Raw genomic sequence first — 26,096 nt, 5'->3', positions numbered from 1 at the left:
ATGTCAGAGGTTTGAAAGGAAAAAAATAAAAAGAAACCATTTCTTTCTGGATAGAAAGTTACAGCAAAATACGTATGCATACATAATACAATAAAGTACATATTCAACTAATCAAGGGCTCGATGATAAGTTGACCAGTTGAATCAGGTGTGATAGTTGACAGGTTGAATCAGGTGTGATAGTTGACCGGTTGAATCAGGTGTGATAGTTGACCAGTTGATGCAGGTGTGATAGTTGACCGGTTGAATCAGGTGTGATAGTTGACCGGTTGAATTAATTGTGATAGTTGACCGGTTGAATTACTTGTGATAGTTGACCGGTTGAATTAGTTGTGATAGTTGACCGGTTGAATTACTTGTGATAGTTGACCGGTTGAATTAGTTGTGATAGTTGACCGGTTGAATTACTTGTGATAGTTGACCGGTTGAATTACTTGTGATAGTTGACAGGTTGAATTAGTTGTGATAGTTGACCATTCGAATCAGGTGTGATAGTTGACAGGTTGAATCAGGTGTGATAGTTGACCGGTTGAATTACTTGTGATAGTTGACCGGTTGAATTACTTGTGATAGTTGACCGGTTGAATTACTTGTGATAGTTGACCGGTTGAATTACTTGTGATAGTTGACAGGTTGAATTACTTGTGATAGTTGACCGGTTGAATTACTTGTGATAGTTGACAGGTTTAATTAGTTGTGATAGTTGACAGGTTGAATCAGGTGTGATAGTTGACAGGTTGAATCAGGTGTGATAGTTGACAGGTTGAATCAGGTGTGATAGTTGACAGGTTGAATCAGGTGTGATAGTTGACAGGTTGAATCAGGTGTGATAGTTGACCGGTTGAATTAGTTGTGATAGTTGACAGGTTGAATCAGGTGTGATAGTTGACCGGTTGAATCAGGTGTGATAGTTGACCGGTTGAATTAGTTGTGATAGTTTTCAACTCTACAGAGACAGCAGGTGTGGTAGAGATATTCTGAATGTTTTGGAAGCTTCAACAGTGTGTGGGCCCTCTTGTTCTTTACAAGCTTTTGGTTCTACAAATGTATTGCCACTGGGGCATGACGGCATGACTGCTACACTGCTTGCTGACTGTACACTGTAACGTTTCTGGGTTTACTAACCGTTAGTTCTATTAGCTACAGATGGCGTCAGAAGTTTACATACACCTTAGTCAAATACATTTAAACTCAGTTTTCCCACAATTCCTGACATTTAATCCTAGTAAACATCCCTGTCTTAGGTCAGTTAGGATCACCACTTTATTTTAAGAATGTGAAATGTCAGAATAATAGTAGAGAGAGTGATTTATTTCAGCTTTTATCTCTTTCATCACATTCCCAGTGGGTCAGAAGTTTACATACACTCAATTAGTTTTTGGTAGCATTGCCTTGAAATTGTTTATCTTGGGTCAAACGTTTCGGGTAGCCTTCCACAGGCTTCCCACAATAAGTTGGGTGAATTTTGTTCCATTCCTCATGACAGAGCTGCTGCAACTGAGTCAGGTTTGTAGCCTCCTTGCTCGCACACGTTTTTCCAGTTGGACTAATGATTACACCCTAGATCAGCTAGATGCAGGCAAGAGTGTGTCCATGTGTCTGTGACTGCAAGCCAGGCCTAATTGGTCCAACATCATCAGTGCTCGACCTCACTAATGCTCTTGTGGCTGAATGGAAGCAAGTCCCAGCAGCAATGTTCCAACATCTAGTGGAAAGCCTTCCCAGAAGAGTGGAGGCTGTTATAGCAGCAATGTTCCAACATCTAGTGGAAAGCCTTCCCAGAAGAGTGGAGGCTGTTATAGCAGCAATGTTCCAACATCTAGTGGAAAGCCTTCCCAGAAGAGTGGAGGCTGTTATAGCAGCAATGTCCCAACATCTAGTGGAAAGCCTTCCCAGAAGAGTGGAGGCTGTTATAGCAGCAATGTTCCGACATCTAGTGGAAAGCCTTCCCAGAAGAGTGGAGGCTGTTATAGCAGCAATGTTCCGACATCTAGTGGAAAGCATTCCCAGAAGAGTGGAGGCTGTTATAGCAGCAATGTTCTAACATCTAGTGGAAAACCTTCCCAGAAGAGTGGAGGCTGTTATAGCAGCAATGTTCCAACATCTAGTGGAAAGCCTTCCCAGAAGAGTGGAGGCTGTTATAGCAGCAATTTCCCAACATCTAGTGGAAAGCCTTCCCAGAAGAGTGGAGGCTGTTATAGCAGCAATGTTCCAACATCTAGTGGTAAGCCTTCCCAGAAGAGTGGAGGCTGTTATAGCAGCAATGTTCCGTCATCTAGTGGAAAGCCTCTGGAGGCTGTTATAGCAGCAATGTCCTCTAGTGGAAAGCCTTCCCAGAAGAGTGGAGGCTGTTATAGCAGCATGGTTCCTACATCTAGTGGAAAGCCTTCCCAGAAGAGTGGAGGCTGTTATAGCAGCAATGTTCCAACATCTAGTGGAAAGCCTTCCCAGAAGAGTGGAGGCTGTTATAGCAGCAATGTTCCTACATCTAGTGGAAAGCATTCCCAGAAGAGTGGAGGCTGTTATAGCAGCATGGTTCCTACATCTAGTGGAAAGCCTTCCCAGAAGAGTGGAGGCCGTAATAGCAGCAAAGGGGGGACCAACTCCATATTTATACCCATGATTTTGGAATGAGATGTTGGAAATTTGGTAGTGCTCAGTGTGATGCTCAACTGCTGTATGACTCCTCCAACAAGGTTGAAGGCTGCAATTCATTTTATGATACCAGAAAATACCTCAAAGACATTTTGCAAACATTTTGCAAATTGGATGCTCAGCCAAAACAACGTTGATCCTGTTTGTTCATCAGACGAGGGAGAGGGAGAGTTTACCCCGAATACCAACTAATATGATTTTCATCCTAGGCAGTTTTTGAGGATATTTAGTTTCCTTTCGACACTTACTAGCCATACTTTGTTACTGTCTCAGTGACACTTAAAGTTAAACTGTTCTTGTGTAATGTTCTTTTAATTGTGTAATGAAACTGTAATTACTTTTGGGAAGAAAAAAAAACATTTTACTAGCATGTTGTTCCATAATACTTTGGTAATTGCATGAGAACCTGTAACACAAGACGAATAGACGGATTTAAAATGTCTTATTCCTTGTAGTAACTCCACTACTATGTCATTATAAAAGACATTTCCAAAAGTAACCAACAAATATCGTATATTGTAATAATCACAAAGTTAATACACATGCACAAGAACATGTTGTCGAGTGTTTCAATAGTACTCTTACTCATTGTGAAAATATGTGTAAGTGGTCAAGGTGATTCCATATCCCTCGTGTAATTTCATTATACGCTATACGCTAGATTAAAATTAATATCTAAGAGACCCTCCCAACCATGTGCTAATCATATATTTAGACTAATTCAACTGACTGTTGCAGTTTTTGGTTCATTTTTTTGTGTGTGTGTTTGTTTTCAAATAACTTGCATATATTCAAATAACTTAAAATCTGATTTGGTTTTCTGAGTGGTATTCAAACCGCTTTCAAATCTGATTTGGTTTTCTGAGTGGTATTCAAACCGCTTTCAAATCTGATTTGGTTTTCTGAGTGGTATTCAAACCGCTTTCAAATCTGATTTGGTTTTCTGAGTGGTATTCAAACCGCTTTCAAATCTGATTTGGTTTTCTCTGAGTTTTCTGAGGTATTCAAACCGCTTTCAAATCTGATTTGGTTTTCTGAGTGGTATTCAAACCGCTTTCAAATCTGATTTGGTTTTCTGAGTGGTATTCAAACCGCTTTCAAATCTGATTTGGTTTTCTGAGTGGTATTCAAACCGCTTTCAAATCTGATTTGGTTTTCTGAGTGGTATTCATAACGCTTTCAAATCTGATTTGGTTTTCTGAGTGGTATTCAAACCGCTTTCAAATCTGATTTAGTTTTCTGAGTGGTATTCAAAACGCTTTCAAATCTGATTTGGTTTTCTGAGTGGTATTCAAACCGCTTTCAAATCTGATTTGGTTTTCTGAGTGGTATTCAAACCGCTTTCAAATCTGATTTGGTTTTCTGAGTGGTATTCAAACCGCTTTCAAATCTGATTTAGTTTTCTTTCAAATCTGATTTGGTTTTCTGAGTGGTATTCAAACCGCTTTCAAATCTGATTTGGTTTTCTGAGTGGTATTCAAACCGCTTTCAAATCTGATTTGGTTTTCTGAGTGGTATTCAAACCGCTTTCAAATCTGATTTGGTTTTCTGAGTGGTATTCAAACCGCTTTCAAATCTGATTTGGTTTTCTGAGTGGTATTCAAACCGCTTTCAAATCTGATTTGGTTTTCTGAGTGGTATTCAAACCGCTTTCAAATCTGATTTGGTTTTCTGAGTGGTATTCAAACCGCTTTCAAATCTGATTTAGTTTTCTGAGTGGTATTCAAACCGCTTTCAAATCTGATTTAGTTTTCTGAGTGGTATTCAAACCGCTTTCAAATCTGATTTAGTTTTCTGAGACCTGTATTTGAATGTCAAAGAAAGAAACGAGTTGCCTTTTCATTTTAAATCTATATAAACTATATTTGACGATCTCAAGTATTTGAAAAGTTTGCTATTTTCATATAAACTAACAGAAAACAACTAGTTTCTGCCCAGATCCTGCTGTTGTGTCCTTGAGCAAGGCACTCCAGTGTTAATCTGCAAAATTGTATTATTCGCCTACCTCCTCATGCCTTTTGCACACATTGTATATAGACTGCCCATTTTTTTTCCTACTGTGTTATTGACTTGTTAATTGTTTACTCCATGTGTAACTCTGTGTTGTCTGTTCACACTGCTTTGCTTTATTTTGGCCAGGTCGCAGTTGCAAATGAGAACTTGTTCTCAACTAGCCTACCTGGTTAAATAAAGGTGAAATAAAAATAAAAATAAAAACTGAATCCCTAAAACTGCTCCAGGGGTGCCATGGTCTAGCTGCCCTCTGCTACAACCTCTGTGTGTCTTTCCTAAGGGTTAAATCATGATCCACACTTACATTGGATGTTTGTGTACATTGGACAAATAGTCCAATCGTCTACCTGGTTGGGTGGGCGTGCAGCAGGTTTGTCCTGGTGGTTGGCCAGTATGAGGAAGGGCAGGGTGCAGAGCTGGGGGTGCTGCAGGGCAGAGTGGAGCTCATTACGGGCCGACTCCAACTCCTCGTCTGAAGAAGCGCTGTCCAATACGAATACCACACCCTGAGAACCCTGGTAGTACCGAGACCAGTACTTCTTAATGTTCTCCGCTCCTGGAGGAAGACAAGAAGAAGAAAAAAAGCTGTCATTACCTTCATCATCTCTTCCAAACTGAATAATGAAAATATATTCAACAACTCTTGGTAAAAAGAAATGCTATTGTTAAAAAACACTCCAGTAAATCAGGACCTATTGAGTTACAGACACAGTATCCTATAATATACCCTGTATATACTGTATATACTGTACAATACTGTAAATACACCGTCATAAATTAACAGTATAAAATATACCTTAATATATACTACATATACAGCATAATAAATTAACAGTATTAATAATATTAATAATAATATATAATAAAATATGCCATTTAGCAGACGCTTTTATCCAAAGCGACTTACAGTCATGTGTGCATACATTCTACGTATGGGTGGTCCCGGGGATCGAACCCACTACCCTGGCGTTACAAGCGACATGCTCTACCAACTGAGCTACAGTACACGTACTGTAACATATACTATATAACGCGTTATCTATAAAAAGTATACTTTAAACTGTAATATAAATGTGAAAATATATAGTATATATATTATCCGGTATATAGTATATATATATTAAGTAGTCAGATCCCGAAGGCAGTTTTACCCGAGAGGATCCAAAGCCACCCGAGTTCCCTTGTGAATCATCAATGAGTTGGATACTCCTGAGCCTTTGCAATTGGGAAGAGCTCGGTCGTCGGTTGGGGAACGCTCACGTAGGCTGCGTTCTAACTATTGTCTGTACTGTAGAGGGGCAGGACATTATATAGCTACCTGCCCTGTTAGGAAACCCTTGTCTCTGGTGGGTACAAGTACTTTGGTGAGCCAGACTGGGAGTTCCCTAATTCCCATCACCCGCACACCTTTCTTTGTGCTTGTGCTGTGGGGAGACCAATCTAAGTCTGCCGAGTGCTCATTGACTCTGGGGCTGATGAAAGTTTTATGGATGTTACTATTGCTTCTGAGATTGGTATTCCCACTCTACTTCTCTCGGTTCCCATGGATGCCAGGGCACTGGACGGCCGCTCAATAGGTGGAGTCAACCATACTACTGTGTCGGTTCATGTATAGGCTTCAGGTAACCACAGTGAGACCATACAGTTCCTCCTTATTGCATCTCCCCAACAGTTCCTGTTGTCTTGAGATTATTCTGGCTCCAAAAACACAACCCTGTTTTTGACTGGACCACGAGCACCGGGTTGGAGCCCATTTTTGCCATTCCCACTATATTCAAGCAGCATAGCCGTCCCCGAAACGTCTTGCTCAGGGCGTTAACAAGGCTTTGGCTCTGCCATTCCCACTATATTCAAGCAGCACAGCCGTCCCCGAAACGTCTTCCTCAGGGCGTTAACAAGGCTTTGGCTCTGCCATTCCCACTATATTCAAGCAGCACAGCCGTCCCCGAAACGTCTTCCTCAGGGCGTTAACAAGGCTTTGGCTCTGCCATTCCCACTATATTCAAGCAGCACAGCCGTCCCCGAGACGTCTTTCCTCAGGGCGTTAACAAGGCTTTGGCTCTGCCATTCCCACTATATTCAAGCAGCACAGCCGTCCCCGAAACGTCTTCCTCAGGGCGTTAACAAGGCTTTGGCTCTGCCATTCCCACTATATTCAAGCAGCACAGCCGTCCCCGAAACGTCTTGCTCAGGGCGTTAACAAGGCTTTGGCTCTGCCATTCCCACTATATTCAAGCAGCACAGCCGTCCCCGAAACGTCTTCCTCAGGGCGTTAACAAGGCTTTGGCTCTGCCATTCCCACTATATTCAAGCAGCACAGCCGTCCCCGAAACGTCTTCCTCAGGGCGTTAACAAGGCTTTGGCTCTGCCATTCCCACTATATTCAAGCAGCACAGCCGTCCCCGAGACGTCTTCCTCAGGACGTTAGCAAGGCTTTGGCTCTGCCATTCCCACTATATTCAAGCAGCACAGCCGTCCCCGAAACGTCTTCCTCAGGGCGTTAACAAGGCTTTGGCTCTGCCATTCCCACTATATTCAAGCAGCACAGCCGTCCCCGAGACGTCTTCCTCAGGACGTTAGCAAGGCTTTGGCTCTGCCATTCCCACTATATTCAAGCAGCACAGCCGTCCCCGAAACGTCTTCCTCAGGACGTTAGCAAGGCTTTGGATGTTTCTGCCATTACCACTGAATACCATGACCTCCTTGAAGCTTTCAGTAAGGCACGTGCTACTTCTCTTCCCCCTCACCGTCCTTTTAATTGTGCAATTGATCTTCTCTCAGGCACCACACCACCTCGGGGTCGGCTATATTCTCTATCCGGGCCCGGAGACCAAGGCTATGGAGGATAACATAGAGGACTCTCTGGCTACTGGGGTCGTCTGTCCGTCTGCATCTCCTGCCGGCGCAGGGTTTTTCTTTGTGGAGAAAGACAAGATCCTGTGTCCGTGCATTGACAGCCGGGGACTGAACATTACTGTTAAAAATCATTAACCCCTACCACTCCTCTCCTCGGCTTTTGAACCTCTCCAGGAGGCCACCATTTTTTCCAAGCTGGACCTTCGGGAATGCCTACCACCTGGTTCGGATACGCGAAGGGGAAGAGTGGAAGACAACCTTCAACACTGCCAGTGGACATTATGAGTACCAGGTCATGCCGTTTGGACTCACCAACGCCCCACTGTCTTCCCGGCTTTGGTAAACGATGTTCTCCGGGACATGCTGAACCGTTTGTGTTCGTCTACCTTGATGAACATCCTGTTTTTTTCTCGGTCTGCCCAAGAACATGTTCTTCATGTCAGGCAGGTCCTTCAGTGCCTCCTGGAGAACCAATTAATTGTTTGTGAATGCCGAGAAGTGTGAGTTCCACTGCTCTACATTCGCCTTTCTGGGATATGTCATTGCTGAGGGTAATGTCCAGATGGATCCTGGAAAGGTGAAAGCAGTGGTGGATTGCCCTCCACCTACGTCTAGGGTGCAGTTGCAACATTTCCTAGGTTTTGCAAACTTCTACCGACGTTTCATTCGGGGTTACAGGACCCTGACGGCCCCCCTTTTGGCACTCACCTCCCCCTAAGTACTGTTCACATGGTCTCCAGCTGTCGAAAAATCCTTTGTGGACCTGAAGCATTAGTTCACAACTGGACCCATCCTCATCCATCTGGAATCGTCTCGTCAATTTGTAGTTTGTAATTTGCTTCTGATGTTGGAGTGGGGGCCATCCTGTCTAAGCGATCTGCCTGGGACCAAAAGCTTCATCCCTGTGCCTTCCTGTCCCATCGTCTTAATTCTGCTGAGAGGAACAACAACGTAGGCAACTGAGAACTCCTGGCGGTCAAGATGGCGCTGGAAGAGTAGAGCCACTGGCTGAAAGGAGCAGAACAGCCATTCTTGGTCTGGACCGACCATAAAAATGTGGAATATCTCTGTACAGCCAAGCGTTTTAACTCCAGGCAGGCCCGGTGGGCTCTCTTGTTTACTACATTCAACTTCACCATTTCCTACCGCCCAGGGTCCAAAAATGTGAAGCCTTACGCCTTCTCCTGCTTCTCTTCTGTTCCTCTGCCACAACCTCGACCTCCAAAACTCATGCCTTGCTGCCACAGTGGGTTGGCGAATTGGTTCGCAAGGCACATCGCTCCCAGCCTGGACCTGAAGTGGGCCCTGCTAACTGGCTGTTTGTCCCTAACTCAGTCCGGTCACCGGACCTGGAATGGGCTCATTCTTCAAAGCTCAGCTGTCATCCAGGTTCCCGCCGTACCCTATTCCTCCGACAACGTTTCAATGCTTCGAGGTAAGTAACACTGAAACATGCATGAGAGCATCAGCTGTTTGGACAAATGTGTGATCACGCTCTCCGCAGCCGATGTGAGTAAGACCTTTAAACTGGTCAACATTCACAAATTGCACTCTGTGCCTGCAGGACAGTCCTATAGTTTAGCATCTGCTTCATCTTACTACTTATTTCTTGACTGAGTCTCTGGTGCTTCCTGTTTTAATTTTTGCTTTCAAGCAGAAATCAGGAGGATAGAATTATGGTCAGATTTGCAAAATGGAGGGTGAGAGAGAGCTTTGTCTTTTTTCCTTCTGGTTGCACATTTAACATGCTGATAGAAATGAAGTAAAACAGATTTAATTTTCCCATTAAAGTCCACGGCCACTAGGAGAGCCGCCTCTGGGTAAACGTTTTCCTGTTTGCTTATGGCCGTATACAGCTCATTGAGTGAGGTCTTAGTGCCGGCATCAGTCTGTGGTGGAATGTAGACAGCTACGAAAAATACAGATAAACTCTCTAGATAGATAGTGTGGTCTACAGCTTATCCTGAAAGTAAAACCTCGAGACTTCCTTAGATATCATGCACGAGCTGTTGTTTCAAATATACGTAGACCGCCAACCCTTGTCTTACCAGAGGCAGGTGTTTTATCCTGACGATAGTGCCTGCCAGCTGTATGTTATTAATGTCGTTGTTCAGGCACGACTCGGTGAAACATAAGATATTACAGGTTTTAATGTCCCATTGGTAGGATATACGTGCTTTTAGTTTGTCCCATTTATTTTCCAGATGGCAAAGGTAGATTAGCAACTTGTCACAAGGCACCCCAATCTCCTTGCGCAAAATCACTATCTCTTTCTCCTGCGAATGATGGGGATGAGGGCCTGTTTGGGTGTCTGGAGTAAATCCCTCTCGCCCGACTCAATGATGAACAACTCTTAGTCCAATTCGGGGTGAGTAATCTCAATTCTGATGTCCAGAACGGTAGCAGCAACATTATGTACAAGATAAGTAACAGACAATGTGAAAAAACTAACAAAATAAAACGGTTGGTTAAGAGCGAATAAAATGGCAGACATCCTCTCCGTCGCCCAATAGTCTCAGTGTCAGGACCCGGTTGTGAACCCGGGTCTCCGGAGTGAGAAACAGTCACTTAACCAACTGAGCCACGAATAGTCGGCAGAACCCAGAAGATGAGGCAGACACAGCAGTACTTGAGACGGTGTATTTAATGAAGTAAAAAGTGAAGTTCTTCAGGAAAACATGTAACTCCACAACCTCACAAGGAATTCCACAAGAACAAAGGTAATCCTCCAAGACAAAAAGGTAAATCCACAAGGTGGAATGTATAGCACAAAAAGCCTCAAAATATACTCAAGAACAAACAAACAAGAACAAAAAACAGAATTCCACAAGAGAGTCCACCGGGATCAACAAGAGTTCGCAGAGTACTAGGGCTGGGTGCTAACATACAAACACAGAGCAAAGAACAGAGGAAAACAAAGGGTTTAAATACAATCAGGGGAAACGAGGCACAGGTGCAAATAATAATGAGGATCAAGGGAAAACAAAAGGTCAAAAGGCACAATGGGGGCATCTAGTGACCAAAAACCGGAACAACCCTGGCCAAATCCTGACACTCGGAGCTCTACGGGAATAAAGTGTGAATAGAGTGGGAATATAGAGTGGGAATATAGAGTGGGAATAGAGTGGGAAGAGAGTAGGAATATAGAGTGGGAATAGAGTGGGAATAGAGTGGGAATAGAGTGGGAATAGAGTGTGAATAGAGTGGGAATAGAATAGGGGAATATAGAGTGGGAATGTAGAGTGGGAATATAGAGTGGAAATAGAGTGGGAATAGAGTGGGAATAGAGTGGAAATATAGAGTGGGAATAGAGTGGGAATAGAGTGGGAAGAGAGTGGGAAGAGAGTGGGAATAGAGTGGGAATAGAGTGGGAATAGAGTGGGAATATAGAGTGGGAATAGAGTGGGAATAGAGTGGGAATAGAGTGTGAATATAGAGTGGGAAGAGAGTGGGAATATAGAGTGGGAATATAGAGTGGGAATAGAGTGGGAATATAGAGTGGGAATATAGAGTGGGAAGAGAGTGGGAATATAGAGTGGGAAGAGAGTGTGAATAGAGTGGGAATAGAGTGGTAATAGAGTGGGAATAGAGTGGGAATATAGAGTGGGAATAGAGTGGGAATAGAGTGGGAATATAGAGTGGGAATAGGGTGGGAATATAGTGGAAATAGAGTGGGAATAGAGTGGGAATAGAGTGGGAAGAGAGTGGGAAGAGAGTGGGAAGAGAGTGGGAATAGAGTGGGAATATAGAGTGGGAATAGAGTGGGAATAGAGTGGGAATAGAGTGGGAATATAGAGTGGGAATATAGAGTGGGAATATAGAGTGGGAATAGAGTGGGAATATAGAGTGGGAATATAGAGTGGGAAGAGAGTGGGAATATAGAGTGGGAAGAGTGTGAATAGAGTGGGAATAGAGTGGTAATAGAGTGGGAATAGAGTGGGAATATAGAGTGGGAATAGAGTGAGAATATAGAGTGGGAATAGGGTGGGAATAGAGTGGAAATGGAGTGGGAATAGAGTGGGAATAGAGTGGGAATAGAGTGGGAAGAGAGTGGGAAGAGAGTGGGAATAGAGTGGGAATAGAGTGGGAATATAGAGTGGGAATAGAGTGGGAATAGAGTGGGAATATAGAGTGGGAATAGAGTGGGAATAGAGTGGGAATAGAGTGGGAATATAGAGTGGGAATATAGAGTGGGAATATAGAGTGGGAATAGAGTGGGAATATAGAGTGGGAATATAGAGTGGGAAGAGAGTGGGAATATAGAGTGGGAAGAGAGTGTGAATAGAGTGGGAATAGAGTGGTAATAGAGTGGGAATAGAGTGGGAATATAGAGTGGGAATAGAGTGGGAATAGAGTGGGAATATAGAGTGGGAATAGGGTGGGAATAGAGTGGAAATAGAGTGGGAATAGAGTGGGAATAGAGTGGGAATATAGAGTGGGAATAGAGTGGGAATAGAGTGGGAATATAGAGTGGGAATAGAGTGGGAATAGAGTGGGAATATAGAGTGGGAATAGAGTGGGAATAGAGTGGGAAGAGAGTAAATAGAGTGGGAATAGAGTGGGAATAGAGTGGGAATATAGAGTGGGAATATAGAGTGGGAAGAGAGTGGGAATATAGAGTGTGAATAGAGTGGGAATAGAGTGGGAATAGAGTGGGAATATAGAGTGGGAATAGAGTGGGAATAGAGTGGGAATATAGAGTGGGAATAGGGTGGGAATAGAGTGGAAATAGAGTGGGAATAGAGTGGGAATATAGAGTGGGAATAGAGTGGGAATAGAGTGGGAATATAGAGTGGGAATAGAGTGGGAATAGAGTGGGAATATAGAGTGGGAATAGAGTGGGAATAGAGTGGGAATAGAGTGGGAATATAGAGTGGGAATATAGTGGGAATAGAGTGGGAAGAGAGTGGAAATAGAGTGGGAATAGAGTGGGAATATAGTGGGAATAGAGTGGGAAGAGAGTGGAAATAGAGTGGGAATATAGAGTGGGAATAGAGTGGGAATAGAGTGGGAATAGAGTGGGAATATAGAGTGGGAATAGAGTGGGAATAGAGTGGGAACCATTACAGAGGACAGTGATGTTGTTCACCATTACAGAGGACAGTGATGTTGTTCACCATTACAGAGGACAGTGACGTTGTTCACCATTACAGAGGACAGTGATGTTGTTCACCATTACAGAGGACAGTGATGTTGTTCACCATTACAGAGGACAGTGACATTACAGAGGACAGTGATGTTGTTCACCATTTCAGAGGACAGTGACATTACAGAGGACAGTGATGTTGTTCACCATTACAGAGGACAGTGACGTTGTTCACCATTACAGAGGACAGTGATGTTGTTCACCATTTCAGAGGACAGTGATGTTGTTCACCATTACAGAGGACAGTGATGTTGTTCACCATTACAGAGGACAGTGATGTTGTTCACCATTACAGAGGACAGTGATGTTTTTCACCACTACAGAGGACAGTGATGTTGTTCACCATTTCAGAGGACAGTGATGTTGTTCACCATTACAGAGGACAGTGATGTTGTTCACCATTACAGAGGACAGTGACATTACAGAGGACAGTGATGTTGTTCACCATTACAGAGGACAGTGACATTTCAGAGGACAGTGATGTTGTTCACCATTACAGAGGACAGTGATGTTGTTCACCATTACAGAGGACAGTGATGTTGTTCACCATTACAGAGGACAGTGATGTTGTCGCTCTGGATAAGAGCGTCTGCTAAATGACTTAAATGTAAATGTAAATGTTCACCATTTCAGAGGACAGTGATGTTGTTCACCACTACAGAGGACAGTGATGTTGTTCACCATTACAGAGGACAGTGATGTTTTTCACCACTACAGAGGACAGTGATGTTGTTCACCATTTCAGAGGACAGTGATGTTGTTCACCATTACAGAGGACAGTGATGTTGTTCACCATTACAGAGGACAGTGATGTTTTTCACCACAACAGAGGACAGTGATGTTGTTCACCACTACAGAGGACAGTGATGTTTTTCACCACTACAGAGGACAGTGATGTTGTTCACCATTTCAGAGGACAGTGATGTTGTTCACCACTACAGAGGACAGTGATGTTGTTCACCACTACAGAGGACAGTGATGTTTTTCACCACTACAGAGGACAGTGATGTTGTTCACCATTTCAGAGGACAGTGATGTTGTTCACCATTTCAGAGGACAGTGATGTTTTTCACCACTACAGAGGACAGTGATGTTGTTCACCATTACAGAGGACAGTGATGTTGTTCACCATTTCAGAGTTGTTCACAGTGATGTTGTTCACCATTTCAGAGGACAGTGATGTTGTTCACCATTACAGAGGACAGTGATGTTGTTCACCATTACAGAGGACAGTGATGTTGTTCACCATTTCAGAGGACAGTGATGTTGTTCACCATTACAGAGGACAGTGATGTTGTTCACCATTACAGAGGACAGTGATGTTGTTCACCATTTCAGAGGACAGTGATGTTGTTCACCATTTCAGAGGACAGTGATGTTGTTCACCATTACAGAGGACAGTGATGTTGTTCACCATTTCAGAGGACAGTGATGTTGTTCACCATTACAGAGGACAGTGATGTTGTTCACCATTTCAGAGGACAGTGATGTTGTTCACCATTACAGAGGACAGTGATGTTGTTCACCATTACAGAGGACAGTGATGTTGTTCACCATTACAGAGGACAGTGATGTTGTTCACCATTACAGAGGACAGTGATGTTGTTCACCATTACAGAGGACAGTGATGTTGTCGCTCTGGATAAGAGCGTCTGCTAAATGACTTAAATGTAAATGTAAATGTTCACCATTTCAGAGGACAGTGATGTTGTTCACCATTACAGAGGACAGTGATGTTGTTCACCATTACAGAGGACAGTGATGTTGTTCACCATTACAGAGGACAGTGATGTTGTTCACCATTACAGAGGACAGTGATGTTGTCGCTCTGGATAAGAGCGTCTGCTAAATGACTTAAATGTAAATGTAAATGTTCACCATTTCAGAGGACAGTGATGTTGTTCACCATTACAGAGGACAGTGATGTTGTTCACCATTACAGAGGACAGTGATGTTGTTCACCATTACAGAGGACAGTGATGTTGTTCACCATTACAGAGGACAGTGATGTTGTCGCTCTGGATAAGAGCGTCTGCTAAATGACTTAAATGTAAATGTAAATGTAAATGTTCACCATTTCAGAGGACAGTGATGTTGTTCACCATTACAGAGGACAGTGATGTTGTTCACCATTACAGAGGACAGTGATGTTTTTCACCACTACAGAGGACAGTGATGTTGTTCACCATTTCAGAGGACAGTGATGTTGTTCACCATTACAGAGGACAGTGATGTTGTTCACCATTACAGAGGACAGTGATGTTTTTCACCACAACAGAGGACAGTGATGTTGTTCACCACTACAGAGGACAGTGATGTTTTTCACCACTACAGAGGACAGTGATGTTGTTCACCATTTCAGAGGACAGTGATGTTGTTCACCACTACAGAGGACAGTGATGTTGTTCACCACTACAGAGGACAGTGATGTTTTTCACCACTACAGAGGACAGTGATGTTGTTCACCATTTCAGAGGACAGTGATGTTGTTCACCATTTCAGAGGACAGTGATGTTGTTCACCATTTCAGAGGACAGTGATGTTTTTCACCACTACAGAGGACAGTGATGTTGTTCACCATTACAGAGGACAGTGATGTTGTTCACCATTTCAGAGGACAGTGATGTTGTTCACCATTACAGAGGACAGTGATGTTGTTCACCATTACAGAGGACAGTGATGTTGTTCACCATTACAGAGGACAGTGATGTTGTTCACCATTTCAGAGGACAGTGATGTTGTTCACCATTACAGAGGACAGTGATGTTGTTCACCATTACAGAGGACAGTGATGTTGTTCACCATTTCAGAGGACAGTGATGTTGTTCACCATTTCAGAGGACAGTGATGTTGTTCACCATTACAGAGGACAGTGATGTTGTTCACCATTACAGAGGACAGTGATGTTTTTCACCACTACAGAGGACAGTGATGTTGTTCACCATTTCAGAGGACAGTGATGTTGTTCACCATTACAGAGGACAGTGATGTTGTTCACCATTACAGAGGACAGTGATGTTTTTCACCACAACAGAGGACAGTGATGTTGTTCACCACTACAGAGGACAGTGATGTTTTTCACCACTACAGAGGACAGTGATGTTGTTCACCATTTCAGAGGACAGTGATGTTGTTCACCACTACAGAGGACAGTGATGTTGTTCACCACTACAGAGGACAGTGATGTTTTTCACCACTACAGAGGACAGTGATGTTGTTCACCATTTCAGAGGACAGTGATGTTGTTCACCATTTCAGAGGACAGTGATGTTGTTCACCATTTCAGAGGACAGTGATGTTTTTCACCACTACAGAGGACAGTGATGTTGTTCACCATTACAGAGGACAGTGATGTTGTTCACCATTTCAGAGGACAGTGATGTTGTTCACCATTACAGAGGACAGTGATGTTGTTCACCATTACAGAGGACAGTGATGTTGTTCACCATTACAGAGGACAGTGATGTTGTTCACCATTTCAGAGGACAGTGATGTTGTTCACCATTACAGAGGACAGTGATGTTGTTCACCATTACAGAGGACAGTGATGTTGTTCACCATTTCAGAGGACAGTGATGTTGTTCACCATTTCAGAGGACAGTGATGTTGTTCACCATTACAGAGGACAGTGATGTTGTTCACCATTTCAGAGGACAGTGATGTTGTTCACCATTACAGAGGACAGTGATGTTGTTCACCATTTCAGAGGACAGTGATGTTGTTCACCATTACAGAGGACAGTGATGTTGTTCACCATTACAGAGGACAGTGATGTTGTTCACCATTACAGAGGACAGTGATGTTGTTCACCATTACAGAGGACAGTGATGTTGTCGCTCTGGATAAGAGCGTCTGCTAAATGACTTAAATGTAAATGTAAATGTAAATGTTCACCATTTCAGACAGTGATGTTGTTCACCATTACAGAGGACAGTGATGTTGTTCACCATTACAGAGGACAGTGATGTTGTTCACCATTACAGAGGACAGTGATGTTGTTCACCATTACAGAAAGCAACAAAATCAGAATCTTTTCCTTATTGATCAACTTCATAAACAACACACTTACAGCGGTGAATATATTCTCTTTTCACAGAGTTTAATTTCTCTAACAAACAATTCATGATAACACGTCAGACTTGGACAGATATTGTTTTGTTTATCCCAGAGAAGTAATTATTACGATGCTGTAGTTATTATTATGTAACTAACATTTTTTATTAAAAAATAGAAAAAGGTTTTCCTTAATGTTTGAACACGATCACAGAATGTTCCATCGTTGTGTGTGTGTGTGTGTGTCTGTCTATTGTTGCATGCAACTCTGTCTGCATCTGTCCATAGCCCACAGGGGTTAGAGTGGCCAAGCTCACTGTGTTACGACAGACACACATAATGTAGACCATGTTGTTGTGTTACAGCGTGCGTGAGCACACACACACACACACACACACACACACTCCGCTGTACTGTGTTACGACAAAAACATTTCTCTTCAAAGTAAACACAGAGTTATTAAATCGCTGTGCGCACTGGTTTTCAAGCCCTGCCCACACCCATGGCTAACAACCTGGAACAGTGCTGTTCAAAATAACCCCATCCAATTTATAATCAACAACACATGGCTCCTTTTCTGTGCAGTAATTTGGGAGAGTAACATACCATATAGCTGCTCACCAAGGTTCAGTAACATACTGTATAGCTGCTCACCAAGGTTCAGTAACATACCATATAGCTGCTCACCAAGGTTCAGTAACATACCATATAGCTGCTCACCAAGGTTCAGTAACATACTGTATAGCTGCTCACCAAGGTTCAGTAACATACTGTATAGCTGCTCACCAAGGTTCAGTAACATACCGTATAGCTGCTCACCAAGGTTCAGTAACATACCATATAGCTGCTCACCAAGGTTCAGTAACATACCATATAGCTGCTCACCAAGGTTCAGTAACATACTGTATAGCTGCTCACCAAGGTTCAGTAACATACTGTATATCTGCTCACCAAGGTTCAGTAACATACTGTATAGCTGCTCACCAAGGTTCAGTAACATACTGTATAGCTGCTCACCAAGGTTCAGTAACATACCATATAGCTGCTCACCAAGGTTCAGTAACATACCATATAGCTGCTCACCAAGGTTCAGTAACATACTGTATAGCTGCTCACCAAGGTTCAGTAACATACCATATAGCTGCTCACCAAGGTTCAGTAACATACCGTATAGCTGCTCACCAAGGTTCAGTAACATACCATATAGCTGCTCACCAAGGTTCAGTAACATACCATATAGCTGCTCACCAAGGTTCAGTAACATACCGTATAGCTGCTCACCAAGGTTCAGTAACATACCATATAGCTGCTCACCAAGGTTCAGTAACATACCATATAGCTGCTCACCAAGGTTCAGTAACATACCATATAGCTGCTCACCAAGGTTCAGTAACATACCATATAGCTGCTCACCAAGGTTCAGTAACATACCATATAGCTGCTCACCAAGGTTCAGTAACATACTGTATAGCTGCTCACCAAGGTTCAGTAACATACTGTATAGCTGCTCACCAAGGTTCAGTAACATACTGTATAGCTGCTCACCAAGGTTCAGTAACATACCATATAGCTGCTCACCAAGGTTCAGTAACATACCATATAGCTGCTCACCAAGGTTCAGTAACATACTGTATATCTGCTCACCAAGGTTCAGTAACATACTGTATATCTGCTCACCAAGGTTCAGTAACATACTGTATATCTACTCACCAAGGTTCAGTAACATACTGTATAGCTGCTCACCAAGGTTCATTGTCATTAGAGGAAGAGACCTACATAACATGACTCACCCTCTCCGTCTCCCCTTCCCACTCCTCCCCCTCCATCCCACCCTGTCTTCCCTCCCCTCTCCTTCCTTCCCTCCTTTGCTATGGTGTGAACTGTTGTTAGTCTCTCACACAGGAAGGTAATTGGGATGCAGTGACAAACTGTGAAGCCGGGCGAGTGTTTAGCCATTACTTTCCTCTCCTTCTTATTGGGGTGGCAAGTTATCAGACAAAGTGGCAGTTGGAAGTTGAATTTTCCATCTTTGCCTGGAAACTGGGTGAAAATGTACATTTGAATCATTTATAGCAGACTCCCAGATCCAGAGATACTACAGTAGTGAGTCATTTAGCAGACTCCCAGATCCAGAGCAATGTATAGTAGTGAGTCATTTAGCAGACTCCCAGATCCAGAGCAATGTATAGTAGTGAGTCATTTAGCAGACTCCCAGATCCAGAGCAATGTATAGTAGTGAGTCATTTAGCAGACTCCCAGATCCAGAGCAATGTATAGTAGTGAGTCATTTAGCAGACTCCCAGATCCAGAGCAATGTACAGTAGTGAGTCATTTAGCAGACTCCCAGATCCAGAGCAATGTATAGTAGTGAGTCATTTAGCAGACTCCCAGATCCAGAGCAATGTATAGTAGTGAGTCATTTAGCAGACTCTCTGATCCAGAGCAATGTATAGTAGTGAGTCATTTAGCAGACTCCCAGATCCAGAGCAATGTATAGTAGTGAGTCATTTAGCAGACTCTCTTATCCAGAGATACTACAGTAGTGAGTCATTTAGCAGACTCCCAGATCCAGAGGTATAGTAGTGAGTCATTTAGCAGACTCCCAGATCCAGAGCAATGTATAGTAGTGAGTCATTTAGCAGACTCCCAGATCCAGAGCAATGTATAGTAGTGAGTCATTTAACAGACTCCCAGATCCAGAGCAATGTATAGTAGTGAGTCATTTAGCAGACTCCCAGATCCAGAGCAATGTATAGTAGTGAGTCATTTAGCAGACTCTCTTATCCAGAGTCACTACAGTAGTGAGTCATTTAACAGACTCCCAGATCCAGAGCAATGTATAGTAGTGAGTCATTTAGCAGACTCTCTTATCCAGAGCAATGTATAGTAGTGAGTCATTTAGCAGACTCCCAGATCCAGAGCAATGTATAGTAGTGAGTCATTTAGCAGACTCCCAGATCCAGAGCAATGTATAGTAGTGAGTCATTTAGCAGACTCCCAGATCCAGAGCAATGTATAGTAGTGAGTCATTTAGCAGACTCCCAGATCCAGAGCAATGTATAGTAGTGAGTCATTTAGCAGACTCCCAGATCCAGAGCAATGTATAGTAGTGAGTCATTTAACAGACTCCCAGATCCAGAGCAATGTATAGTAGTGAGTCATTTAACAGACTCCCAGATCCAGAGCAATGTATAGTAGTGAGTCATTTAGCAGACTCCCAGATCCAGAGCAATGTATAGTAGTGAGTCATTTAGCAGACTCCCAGATCCAGAGCAATGTATAGTAGTAGTCATTTAGCAGTGATCCAGAGTCATTTCATTTAGCAGACTCCCAGATCCAGAGCAATGTATAGTAGTGAGTCATTTAGCAGACTCCCAGATCCAGAGCAATGTATAGTAGTGAGTCATTTAGCAGACTCCCAGATCCAGAGCAATGTATAGTAGTGAGTCATTTAGCAGACTCCCAGATCCAGAGCAATGTATAGTAGTGAGTCATTTAGCAGACTCCCAGATCCAGAGCAATGTATAGTAGTGAGTCATTTAGCAGACTCCCAGATCCAGAGCAATGTATAGTAGTGAGTCATTTAACAGACTCCCAGATCCAGAGCAATGTATAGTAGTGAGTCATTTAGCAGACTCCCAGATCCAGAGCAATGTATAGTAGTGAGTCATTTAACAGACTCCCAGATCCAGAGCAATGTATAGTAGTGAGTCATTTATAGCAGACTCCCAGATCCAGAGCAATGTATAGTAGTGAGTCATTTAACAGACTCCCAGATCCAGAGCAATGTATAGTAGTGAGTCATTTAGCAGACTCCCAGATCCAGAGCAATGTATAGTAGTGAGTCATTTAGCAGACTCCCAGATCCAGAGCAATGTATAGTAGTGAGTCATTTAACAGACTCCCAGATCCAGAGCAATGTATAGTAGTGAGTCATTTAACAGACTCCCAGATCCAGAGCAATGTATAGTAGTGAGTCATTTAGCAGACTCCCAGATCCAGAGCAATGTATAGTAGTGAGTCATTTAGCAGACTCCCAGATCCAGAGCAATGTATAGTAGTGAGTCATTTAGCAGACTCCCAGATCCAGAGCAATGTATAGTAGTGAGTCATTTAGCAGACTCCCAGATCCAGAGCAATGTATAGTAGTGAGTCATTTAGCAGACTCCCAGATCCAGAGCAATGTATAGTAGTGAGTCATTTAGCAGACTCCCAGATCCAGAGCAATGTATAGTAGTGAGTCATTTAGCAGACTCCCAGATCCAGAGCAATGTATAGTAGTGAGTCATTTAGCAGACTCCCAGATCCAGAGCAATGTATAGTAGTGAGTCATTTAGCAGACTCCCAGATCCAGAGCAATGTATAGTAGTGAGTCATTTAGCAGACTCCCAGATCCAGAGCAATGTATAGTAGTGAGTCATTTAGCAGACTCCCAGATCCAGAGCAATGTATAGTAGTGAGTCATTTAGCAGACTCCCAGATCCAGAGCAATGTATAGTAGTGAGTCATTTAGCAGACTCTCTGAACCAGAGCAATGTATAGTAGTGAGTCATTTATAGCAGACTCCCAGATCCAGAGCAATGTATAGTAGTGAGTCATTTAGCAGACTCTCTGAACCAGAGCAATGTATAGTAGTGAGTCATTTATAGCAGACTCCCAGATCCAGAGCAATGTATAGTAGTGAGTCATTTAGCAGACTCCCAGATCCAGAGCAATGTATAGTAGTGAGTCATTTAGCAGACTCTCTGATCCAGAGCAATGTATAGTAGTGAGTCATTTAGCAGACTCCCAGATCCAGAGCAATGTATAGTAGTGAGTCATTTAACAGACTCCCAGATCCAGAGCAATGTATAGTAGTGAGTCATTTAGCAGACTCTCTGATCCAGAGCAATGTATAGTAGTGAGTCATTTAGCAGACTCCCAGATCCAGAGCAATGTATAGTAGTGAGTCATTTAACAGACTCCCAGATCCAGAGCAATGTATAGTAGTGAGTCATTTAGCAGACTCTCTGATCCAGAGCAATGTATAGTAGTGAGTCATTTAGCAGACTCCCAGATCCAGAGCAATGTATAGTAGTGAGTCATTTAACAGACTCCCAGATCCAGAGCAATGTATAGTAGTGAGTCATTTAACAGACTCTCTGATCCAGAGCAATGTATAGTAGTGAGTCATTTAACAGACTCTCTGATCCAGAGCAATGTATAGTAGTGAGTCATTTAACAGACTCTCTTATCCAGAGCAATGTATAGTAGTGAGTCATTTAACAGACTCCCAGATCCAGAGCAATGTATAGTAGTGAGTCATTTAGCAGACTCTCTTATCCAGAGCAATGTATAGTAGTGAGTCATTTAACAGACTCTCTGATCCAGAGCAATGTATAGTAGTGAGTCATTTAACAGACTCTCTGATCCAGAGCAATGTATAGTAGTGAGTCATTTAACAGACTCCCAGATCCAGAGCAATGTATAGTAGTGAGTCATTTAACAGACTCTCTGATCCAGAGCAATGTATAGTAGTGAGTCATTTAGCAGACTCTCTTATCCAGAGCAATGTATAGTAGTGAGTCATTTAGCAGACTCTCTTATCCAGAGCAATGTATAGTAGTGAGTCATTTAGCAGACTCTCTTATCCAGAGCAATGTATAGTAGTGAGTCATTTAGCAGACTCTCTTATCCAGAGCAATGTATAGTAGTGAGTCATTTAACAGACTCCCAGATCCAGAGCAATGTATAGTAGTGAGTCATTTAGCAGACTCTCTTATCCAGAGCAATGTATAGTAGTGAGTCATTTAACAGACTCCCAGATCCAGAGCAATGTATAGTAGTGAGTCATTTAGCAGACTCCCAGATCCAGAGCAATGTATAGTAGTGAGTCATTTAGCAGACTCTCTTATCCAGAGTCACTACAGTAGTGAGTCATTTAGCAGACTCTCTTATCCAGAGATACTACAGTAGTGAGTCATTTAACAGACTCTCTGAACCAGAGCAATGTATAGTAGTGAGTCATTTAGCAGACTCTCTTATCCAGAGTCACTACAGTAGTGAGTCATTTAGCAGACTCTCTTATCCAGAGATACTACAGTAGTGAGTCATTTAACAGACTCTCTGAACCAGAGCAATGTATAGTAGTGAGTCATTTAGCAGACTCTCTTATCCAGAGTCACTACAGTAGTGAGTCATTTAGCAGACTCTCTTATCCAGAGATACTACAGTAGTGAGTCATTTAACAGACTCTCTGAACCAGAGCAATGTATAGTAGTGAGTCATTTAGCAGACTCTCTTATCCAGAGTCACTACAGTAGTGAGTCATTTAGCAGACTCTCTTATCCAGAGATACTACAGTAGTGAGTCATTTAACGGACTCTCTGAACCAGAGCAATGTATAGTAGTGAGTCATTTAACAGACTCTCTTATCCAGAGATACTACAGTAGTGAGTCATTTAACGGACTCTCTGAACCAGAGCAATGTATAGTAGTGAGTCATTTAGCAGACTCTCTTATCCAGAGTCACTACAGTAGTGAGTCATTTAGCAGACTCTCTTATCCAGAGATACTACAGTAGTGAGTCATTTAACAGACTCTCTGAACCAGAGCAACATATAGTAGTGAGTCATTTAGCAGACTCTCTTATCCAGAGATACTACAGTAGTGAGTCATTTAACGGACTCTCTGAACCAGAGCAATGTATAGTAGTGAGTCATTTAGCAGACTCTCTTATCCAGAGATACTACAGTAGTGAATCATTTAGCAGACTCTCTGATCCAGAGATACATTTACATTTAAGTCATTTAGCAGACGCTCTTATCAGTAGTGAGTCATTTAGCAGACTCTCTGATCCAGAGTCACTACACTAGTGAGTCATTTAGCAGACTCTCTTATCCAGAGTCACTACAGTAGTGAGTCATTTAGCAGACTCTCTGATCCAGAGCCACTACAGTAGTGAGTCATTTAGCAGACTCTCTTATCCAGAGATACTACAGTAGTGAGTCATTTAACGGACTCTCTGAACCAGAGCAATGTATAGTAGTGAGTCATTTAGCAGACTCTCTTATCCAGAGTCACTACAGTAGTGAGTCATTTAGCAGACTCTCTTATCCAGAGATACTACAGTAGTGAGTCATTTAACAGACTCTCTGAACCAGAGCAATGTATAGTAGTGAGTCATTTAGCAGACTCTCTTATCCAGAGTCACTACAGTAGTGAGTCATTTAACAGACTCTCTGAACCAGAGCAACATATAGTAGTGAGTCATTTAGCAGACTCTCTTATCCAGAGATACTACAGTAGTGAGTCATTTAACGGACTCTCTGAACCAGAGCAATGTATAGTAGTGAGTCATTTAGCAGACTCTCTTATCCAGAGATACTACAGTAGTGAATCATTTAGCAGACTCTCTGATCCAGAGATACATTTACATTTAAGTCATTTAGCAGAATCAGTAGTGAGTCATTTAGCAGACTTCTGATCCAGAGTCACTACACTAGTGAGTCATTTAGCAGACTCATCCAGAGTCACTACAGTAGTGAGTCATTTAGCAGACTCTCTGATCCAGAGCCACTACAGTAGTGAGTCATTTAAGACTCTCTTATCCAGAGTCACTACAGTAGTGAGTCATTTAATCATCCAGAGTCACTACAGTAGTGAGTCATTTAACAGACTCTCTGATCCAGAGCCACTACAGTAGTGAGTCATTTAGCAGACTCTCTTATCCAGAGTGACTTATAGTAGTGTGAGTACGTGCATTTTCCCCCATGAGAATCAAAACCACAAAGGCAGTTGAAAGTGCGATGCTCTCTGAGCCACAAGGGACCACAGGTCCAGTCATGTGTTTAGTTACTGTCTGACTTGACTGGCAACTCCTGCCACCTATTGGTCTGATAGGAGAAGATATTTTGTTTTCAAAACATCATTTAGGCCTGTCAGAGTAAGGGAGCAAAAATAAATTCATGGATTAAAAGGATAGATGAACGAATGATTGGATGGATAGATGGATGGATGAATGCACTTGAATACCTGAGTTGAGTACTATATCATATTCTAGGCTATTGTCCATATGTCTTGTTCTAATTGGCAATGGTACAGTCTGCCGTACTTGAAAACCTTTCCCCCATGTATGCCCAACTCCTATCACTCACGCTTCTTCAACTTTTACCTTGAAATTCAAACATGTTGCTAATCGGACGTTTTGCTAATCAAACATGTTGCTAATTACACATGTTGCTAATCAAACATGTTGCTAATCGGACGTTTTGCTAATCAAACATGTTGCTAATTACACATGTTGCTAATCAAACATGTTGCTAATTACACATGTTGCTAATTACACATGTTGCTAATCAAACATGTTGCTAATTACACATATTGCTAATCAAACATGTTGCTAATCAAACATGTTGCTAATCAAACATGTTGCTAATCAAACACGTTGCTAATTACACATGTTGCTAATCAAACATGTTGCTAATCAAACATGTTGCTAATTACACATGTTGCTAATCAAACATGTTGCTAATCAAATATGTTGCTAATCAAACATGTTGCTAATTGGAAGTTTTGCTAATCAAACATGTTGCTAATCAAACATGTTGCTAATTACACATGTTGCTAATTACACATGTTGCTAATTACACATGTTGCTAATCAAACATGTTGCTAATCAAACATGTTGTTAATCAAACATGTTGCTAATTACACATGTTGCTAATCAAACATGTTGCTAATCAAACATGTTGCTAATTACACATGTTGCTAATCAAACATGTTGCTAATCAAACATGTTGCTAATTACACATGTTGCTAATTACACATGTTGCTAATCAAACATGTTGCTAATTACACATGTTGCTAATCAAACATGTTGCTAATTGGACGTTTTGCTAATCAAACATGTTGCTAATCAAACATGTTGCTAATCAAACATGTTGCTAATCAAACATGTTGCTAATTACACATGTTGCTAATTACACATGTTGCTAATCAAACATGTTGCTAATCAAACATGTTGCTAATTACACATGTTGCTAATCAAACATGTTGCTAATCGGACGTTTTGTTAATCAAACATGTTGCTAATCAAACATGTTGCTAATCAAACATGTTGCTAATCAAACATGTTGCTAATTACACATGTTGCTAATTACACATGTTGCTAATCAAACATGTTGCTAATCAAACATGTTGCTAATTACACATGTTGCTAATCAAACATGTTGCTAATCAAACATGTTGCTAATTACACATGTTGCTAATTACACATGTTGCTAATCAAACATGTTGCTAATCAAACATGTTGCTAATCAAACATGTTGCTAATTGTTTTGCTAATCAAACATGTTGCTAATCAAACATGTTGCTAATCAAACATGTTGCTAATT

At 42.1% G+C, this 26,096-nt stretch overlaps 1 pseudogene; it reads right to left on the bottom strand.

Moving 5' to 3' along the window:
* The window catches only part of LOC124034967, a 258,182-nt pseudogene that overhangs the window by 150,558 nt on the left and 81,528 nt on the right, over nucleotides 1-26,096 (bottom strand).

Source organism: Oncorhynchus gorbuscha, linkage group LG05 (assembly GCF_021184085.1).
Source record: "Oncorhynchus gorbuscha isolate QuinsamMale2020 ecotype Even-year linkage group LG05, OgorEven_v1.0, whole genome shotgun sequence".
Classification (NCBI taxonomy): domain Eukaryota; kingdom Metazoa; phylum Chordata; class Actinopteri; order Salmoniformes; family Salmonidae; genus Oncorhynchus; species Oncorhynchus gorbuscha.
The sequence above is the reverse complement of the archived record's forward strand: the minus strand, read 5'-3'. Positions and strand labels throughout refer to the sequence as shown.